We start from the raw sequence: 7,856 nt of genomic DNA, 5'->3' as shown, positions 1-7,856 counted from the left end.
ATAGTAGTAGTTTTTTTTTGTGTGTGTAATTAGTTGTCCATAACCTTTTGGCAGTCCCGAGTGTGTTACAGCAGTCAACATAAGTCACACCAGTCAACGGAACAGCCAGTCACCGTAAGTAAGTGTTAGACCAGTCATCGTAAGTGTTGCACCAGTCACCGTAAGTAAGTGTTGCACCAGTCACCGTAAGTAAGTGTTGCACCAGTCACCGTAAGTGTTACACCAGTCACCGTAAGTAAGTGTTACACCAGTCACCGTAAGTAAGTGTTGCACCAGTCACCGTAAGTAAGTGTTGCACCAGTCACCGTAAGTAAGTGTTGCACCAGTCACCGTAAGTGTTGCACCAGTCACCGTAAGTAAGTGTTACACCAGTCACCGTAAGTAAGTGTTGCACCAGTCACCGTAAGTAAGTGTTGCATCAGTCACCGTAAGTAAGTGTTGCACCAGTCACCGTAAGTGTTGCACCAGTCACCGTAAGTAAGTGTTGCACCAGTCACCGTAAGTAAGTGTTGCACCAGTCACCGTAAGTGTTGCACCAGTCACCGTAAGTAAGTGTTACACCAGTCACCGTAAGTAAGTGTTACACCAGTCACCGTAAGTAAGTGTTGCACCAGTCACCGTAAGTAAGTGTTAGACCAGTCATCGTAAGTGTTGCACCAGTCACCGTAAGTAAGTGTTACACCAGTCACCGTAAGTAAGTGTTACACCAGTCACCGTAAGTAAGTGTTACACCAGTCACCGTAAGTAAGTGTTACACCAGACACCGTAAGTAAGTGTTACACCAGTCACCGTAAGTAAGTGTTACACCAGACACCGTAAGTAAGTGTTACACCAGTCACCGTAAGTAAGTGTTACACCAGTCACCGTAAGTAAGTGTTGCACCAGTCACCGTAAGTAAGTGTTAGACCAATATCGCGTTGCACCAGTCACCGTAGTAGTTGCACCAGTCACCGTAAGTAAGTGTTGCACCAGTCACCGTAAGTAAGTGTTACACCAGTCACCGTAAGTAAGTGTTACACCAGTCACCGTAAGTAAGTCTTACACCAGTCACCGTAAGTAAGTCTTACACCAGTCACCGTAAGTAAGTGTTACACCAGTCACCGTAAGTATGTGTTACACCAGTCACCGTAAGTAAGTGTTACACCAGTCACCGTAAGTATGTGTTACGTCAGTCATCGTAAGTGTTGCACCAGTCACCGTAAGTAAGTGTTATACCAGTCATCGTAAGTGTTGCACCAGTCACCGTAAGTAAGTGTTACACCAGTCATCGTAAGTAAGTGTTGCACCAGTCACCGTAAGTAAGTGTTCCACCAGTCACCGTAAGTAAGTGTTGCACCAGTCATCGTAAGTGTTGCACCAGTCACCGTAAGTAAGTGTTACACCAGTCACCGTAAGTAAGTGTTGCACCAGTCATCGTAAGTGTTGCACCAGTCACCGTTAGTAAGTGTTACACCAGTCACCGTAAGTAAGTGTTGCACCAGTCATCGTAAGTGTTGCACCAGTCACCGTAAGTAAGTGTTACACCAGTCACCGTAAGTAAGTGTTATACCAGTCATCGTAAGTGTTGCACCAGTCACCGTAAGTAAGTGTTACACCAGTCATCGTAAGTGTTGCACCAGTCACCGTAAGTAAGTGTTACACCAGTCACCGTAAGTAAGTGTTGCACCAGTCATCGTAAGTGTTACACCAGTCACCGTAAGTAAGTGTTGCACCAGTCATCGTAAGTGTTGCACCGGTCATCGTAAGTGTTACACCAATCACCTTAAGTGTTACACCAGTCACCATAAGTAAGTGTTGCACCAGTCATCTAAGTGTTGCACCAATCACCGTAAGTAAGTGTTACACCAGTCACCGTAAGTAAGTGTTGCACCAGTCATCTAAGTGTTGCACCAGTCACCGTAATTGTTGCACCAGTCACCGTAAGTGTTGCACCAGTCACCGTAAGTAAGTGTTGCACCAGTCATCTAAGTGTTACACCAGTCACCGTAAGTGTTACACCAGTCACCTTAAGTGTTACACCAGTCACCGTAAGTGTTGCACCAGTCATCGTAAGTGCTGTGGCCGCGGTGTGCTCCTGGTATGAGTCACCTTTCAAGGAACAGTAGGACCTGAGCCCCGGAATCCCTGAACAACCGCTTGTGTGATAGGCACGTGGGTGTTTCCTGTGATATGCCCAGGCCACGCGCGTCTTGCTGCTTCCTGGAAAGGATTGACTATATTAATAGAACTACATGACGTAAGGAGACATGATTAAGTAATGTTCTCTGTACTGTGTTATACAAATCATGATTATGTTGAGACTGGATTAATCCGACCTTTTCTTTCCGAGTTGGTCATTCATGACACATTGGGCTACAAGATAAAGGGGAGGCTAAGCTACATCATTTTCTAATTGAGTATGATAAATTCCTGAAAAATAGAGCAATAAGATGACGAAGGGACTGCATTATATAACGTTTTCTCTTTGAGCACGACAGTGCCTATGGATCTTATAGGTGCCTCGAAGTGCAGTACTTAGCACCTTGGACTGACTGAACTGAGAATCCTTAGATTCGATTCGATAGTCAATCACAATGGAGACGGATGAGTGGTCTCCTTACAGTCGCACCCGTGTTTACCCCGCAGTGAGTGGGGTACCGGGTGTCAGCCGGGGTTTGTGACCCGCCTTCCAGACCGAGTTTGAAGCCACTGAGGGGTATAAACTTTAAACCCAAGCCAAGGGCTCGGAAAGCGATGAGCTTTGGAAACACGTGTTCACTAAATATTTTCATGTTATCCGTGGCCTATAGAGATGTCCAAAAGAAACCAATGGCAATTTGCAGTTGAAGGCAAAGTTTGATTAATTAATATTTTTCATTGGGTGGAGCAATATTTTCAATGTATTGAACGCTAGGCACAAAATTACAATTCGTGTGTGTTTGATGACTTTGAAAACTTTTCTTATGAAATTAGGACATTTTTTCTCAAAGCAAATCACGGAGAGACGGGACTGAGAGAACTGTTTTCTCATTAGGATATATATATATATATATATATATATATATATATATATATATATATATATATATATATATATATATATATATATATATATATATATATATGTAAATGTGGAGCTCTGAAACCAAGAGGACACTGAATTAAGATTTTTTTTCTGAGCACCACACTCTCATGGCACGGAGCTGTAATAAGGTAATACCGGAACAAGTAACGTTTTGACGAGTAGGACAAATTCATGAGTATATTGAACTATGAGATGAACGGAAGGCTGCATTGAGTGATCTTTATTATGAGTGCGCGCATAACGTAACTTTCTCCCCAGGACGAATGACCTTCCTTTGTTTACATGGTGAAGTTTATTGGTATGCGTTTTCTCCATGTTTTCAAATATCTTCGTTTCATTTCCACACGGCCAAGGAATTTCCCAAACCGAAGGAGTGTTGAGTAACCACTGTCACCGGACACCCAAACTTGCTGGCGACCTATCCATGACAAAGATTAACTACAACGGGTTCTTTCCCGTGCCTGATGAGCTTATCTTTAGGCGTTAAGTATATCAGAGTTTTGACATCAAACTGTCGGGCATATGTCACGGTTATCAAAAGGTAAATTTGGGTTTCAAAATGAAACAGTGGTGACTCTGTACTTGCGGCGTCCCTCAAAGTATCGCATATATAAGGGCTGAGGAGCTCCCTGTCAGTATTCCCTATCCACTCTTCGTCCCTTCACCATGAAGCTGGTAGGTGGCGCTCCCGGGCTGTGTACGGGGTGGTGGGGGTGGGGGTGTTAGTAGTGGCAGTAGTAGTGATTATTGTTGTAGTATTTGTTGCTGTTGTTGTAGCAGTATTAGTAGCAGCAGCAAAAGTATATATATATATATATATATATATATATATATATATATATATATATATATATATATATATATATATATATATATATATATATATATATACACATATACACAGTGGTGGTGGTGGTGGCAGTAGTAGTAGTCGTAGTAGTAGTAGTAATGATAAGTAGTAGTGGTAATAGAGGTAGTAGTAGAAGTAGTAGTACTAGTAGTTGTAGTGATAATAGAGGTAGCAGTGGTAGTGGTAGTAAAAGTGGTTGTCGTAGTATATGTTGTAGCAGTCGTTCCGGTAGTGGTTCCATAAGTGTTGTGTTATTAGAAAGTGCCGCATTCACAACTCGTTAAGCATTCACTGAGTCACACGAAGGCAGTCATCACAGGCAGCGCACTCAAATACTCCCAAGAAGAAGACAGTTTTCTGCTGATTATGAAACTAACCGATAAACTTCAAAGTGACCGGCGATGTAAAGCGCAGTGTTGTGTTTTGAAATAGCAGGAATACTTGTTTTCTCTTGACGAGTAATTGTTTTCTAATGGGTCATGTATTTGTATTTTAAGAGAGCACAAAGAAGAGTAGATGGTGATGGTTATTGCATGGAAATGTTAGCGTCATGGTTTACGGACTAGACATGGGTTAAAGAGATTGTGACAATTATTAAGAACAAGAGATGCATATAATAGTAATAATACGGCTATTAGTACTGTAGCTGCTCCTCCTACTCCTCCTCCTCCTCAACTACTACTACTACTACTACTACTACTACTTACCGTGATTCTTATAAAGTGATTCAGCCTGACAACCACTCTTAAATCATGGTTTCCTACTACCTTTAATGTAAGTTGAAATTGGGGATGACTGAAAAGAAATTGTAAGCATTCTGATATACGGTGTGCAAAACTGTTCATCTGTTTTGGGAATTTTCTTTCGGATCCACTCTGTGTCCATTTCCTTCCCGTTGACTGGTTACTGATCTTGCTCTCAGCTTCATCCTTTATTTTCATTGAAGTATGAGATCTATCCTTGGCCTAGTTTACTATTTTAATCAATGACAATAAAGATAACCATCGTCAATCAGCGGCCACTCATTTGATATTAATATTAGCTTCAATCACGTCAGTGTGCCAGAGCCCCGTTCGCTACGAGCTTTCTATGAATCAGTTTAAGCAGCATAAGTGTACATTCAATATGCTTTCTCTGCTGGTAATAGTCTCTACCCAGAAAAAGGCAACTATTGTTTTTGGAATTTCATGAAGGCAAAAAAGGTTAAAAACTGCCCCGAGTGTGTCTGAGTTGGTTGTAAACGACACTTTTTACTGAGGAGAGATGGAGATACGGCGGTTTAAAGGACACCAGATTTAGCTGGCTCCTTAGTATGGGCCTTTCCAACAGAGGTGCGCATGACGCCTAGCTCTGTATCAAAAGGATGCCGCGAGCAGCGTGTTGACTCCGTGTACTATATTTTATAGCTTGTGTCGCCCGCCGCTGTGAGGATTGTGACCGCAGCCTACCGCACCGTTATCACGATGTTGAGACACGTAATGATGTTGTTATATATTATATATATATATATATATATATATATATATATATATATATATATATATATATATATATATATATATATATATATATATATATATATATATATATATATATATATATATATATATATATATATATATATATATATATATATATATATATATATATATATATATATATATATATATATATATATATATATATATATATATATATATATATATATATATATATATATATATATATATATATATATATATATATATATATATATATATATATATATATATATATATATATAGCCTAATAGAGTACCTCCTATTGTAATTAAAAACTGTGATTCCGTGCTGACACCCTGCCTGGTCACTCTTTTGTCTCTGCCTCTCACCACGCACGTTTCCTTCCTGCTGGAAGCACGCCTACATACAGCCTGTGCCTAAGAAGGGTGACCATTCCATTCTCTCAAACTTCCGTCCTATAAGTTTACTTTTCTATCTTTCCAAAGCTTTTGAATCAATCCTTAATCGGGAGATTATGAGGCATCTATCAACTTCTGACCTTTTTTTTTTTACGTCGTGTTTGGTAATATGTGTCCATGCAGAATCGTGGGATATCGTTGGAACGACTTTATGTCAAACCGTCAACCACTCCGTGAGACTGATTCGACATATATTACTTGCATAGTCCATTAACGGCAACTCTGGCTACACGGGCACGTTGCATGCTACACAGAAACCGACCCTGCTCGCCGGGGATGTCTCTGTGAGGCAATCCTGAGTGGAGGCGGCCAAAGGGACGCCCGCAGAGTTCATGGATTGAGCTTGTCGATAGATCCGGCCGGGAGGTACTCGGTATGAGAAGGGAGTTTGCATGAAGATTTGCACGAAGGGACCCCCGGGCTTAGCGTCATAAGATGCGTAATACGCTCCCCCGGCGTATGCCCCCCTTAATTGATGAAATTATATTTTTGCTTGTGGCACATAGGAAAGCGAACTGGTTTCCAAATCCTGGGTACCGAGCTCTGTAATTGTCTAAAAGACATTTTTTCTACGTCAAAACCCACAGCGCCGGCAGAATATCTTGACTCTTGGGTAATCAGCCTCATCCCGCTGGTGGAGCGACATGCTATTCTTAGAGTAACTGCATATACTTCACAACTATCTTAAGAGACCTAAAGTTAAGGCCCATCAGATCATCTGGCCTTCATGTGTTCGAATTGGTGGACTTTTTTTTTATGTCGGGTAGCAGCCCTGGGTACTATAAAATTGTATATATGCTTAAAGTATTGGTGGACTGCATTTTCATGCTTTCAGGGATTTAGACTATTGGGCTATTTTGCATCTGAAATTCATATTAATAGAATATTACTGTGCTTTAATATGGTAACCTGTCAAAATATCTTTTCCATAAAATAAAAAAATGCTCAGGAATGTAACTCACTTTCGTCAGCTTTTTTTTTTTTTTTTTTTAGTAATAGTGAAAAAAATGGATGCAATGACAAGTTTCCTTCACGCAGATGTCTGTGCTGGTGGCCTTGCTGGTGTCTCTGTTAGCGCTGGTTCAAGTAAGCTGGACGATGCCCGCCCCTGACGCCGCCGCCGAACCTATCGACAACATAACCCTGAAGCGATACTTAGTTTATCGTAAACTCATCGCGCCTGAACTCGCCCGTCGCTTCCAGAAGACAACCTTGAACACAGTGACGGTGCGGCGGCGCCCCGCGCGTAATAGACCCGGCCCATTACGCAAGCTGAATGGATAGTCTTAGTGACACTGCCCACACCACTGTTCTGCTTGTAGTGCTATTGAGAGGAATGTGCTGCCCCGACCCTCTTCTAGTGTGTCGGTGGCCCTCACCTGTGACATGACGGCACTGCTACTCTGAGGCCCTCTAGTATGCATGTGTGTGTGTGTGATGAACTCCAGCGTACCTGAGTATACATGTGTTTATGTTTGCATAGTTTCATCAACCTGTTCATGGATGGAAACAACTCGACAAATAATAATTGATGCTTCGGTTTACTATCACTGTTTGCCTAACACACATTCACACGTCATGTTTTGTCACGAGCTGTGGTGAAACCTGCATGGCAAATGACACCAAATAAGGATTTTACAATGATTGTAATATAATAAGACTTAACATATTCATGAGTTTAATTAATCCCAAAGAGTACTGTTACATTTACAGTAGTTAGGGTAAGGTTTTAAGGTCCAAAATAACGGTACTCGCACAAGATGAGGAGCATTATGTTAAGCTTGTTAACACTTTTAGATGTCACTGTGTGAATAAGTTCCGTCCCCTTGGAGCCAACACTCTCACGTGATGACACCGCAGACCAGGGGTGTGACAAAAGAGGTAAAGGAGAGGGTCACTTCCTCAGAATGCAGGCCATAACATCCGAATGATACCCACTACCCATGGACTGCATGGCGACAAGAGGCAAGTGTCTAAGGACC

General features: G+C 41.5%; 1 long non-coding RNA gene across 1 annotated transcript; it reads left to right on the top strand.

Annotated features, from left to right (window-relative positions):
• The first annotated feature begins 3,150 nt into the window (after positions 1 to 3,150).
• Positions 3,151 to 7,543, top strand: LOC126993484 (uncharacterized). The gene is made up of 2 exons (XR_007747853.1): positions 3,151 to 3,739; positions 6,913 to 7,543. It is a non-coding gene; the product is annotated as an uncharacterized LOC126993484 (long non-coding RNA).
• Positions 7,544 to 7,856: the final 313 nt, after the last annotated feature.

The sequence above is a fragment of the Eriocheir sinensis genome, unplaced genomic scaffold (assembly GCF_024679095.1).
Source record: "Eriocheir sinensis breed Jianghai 21 unplaced genomic scaffold, ASM2467909v1 Scaffold62, whole genome shotgun sequence".
Taxonomy (NCBI): domain Eukaryota; kingdom Metazoa; phylum Arthropoda; class Malacostraca; order Decapoda; family Varunidae; genus Eriocheir; species Eriocheir sinensis.
Note: the sequence above shows the minus strand (reverse complement) of the source record. Positions and strands in the feature narration are given on the sequence as shown.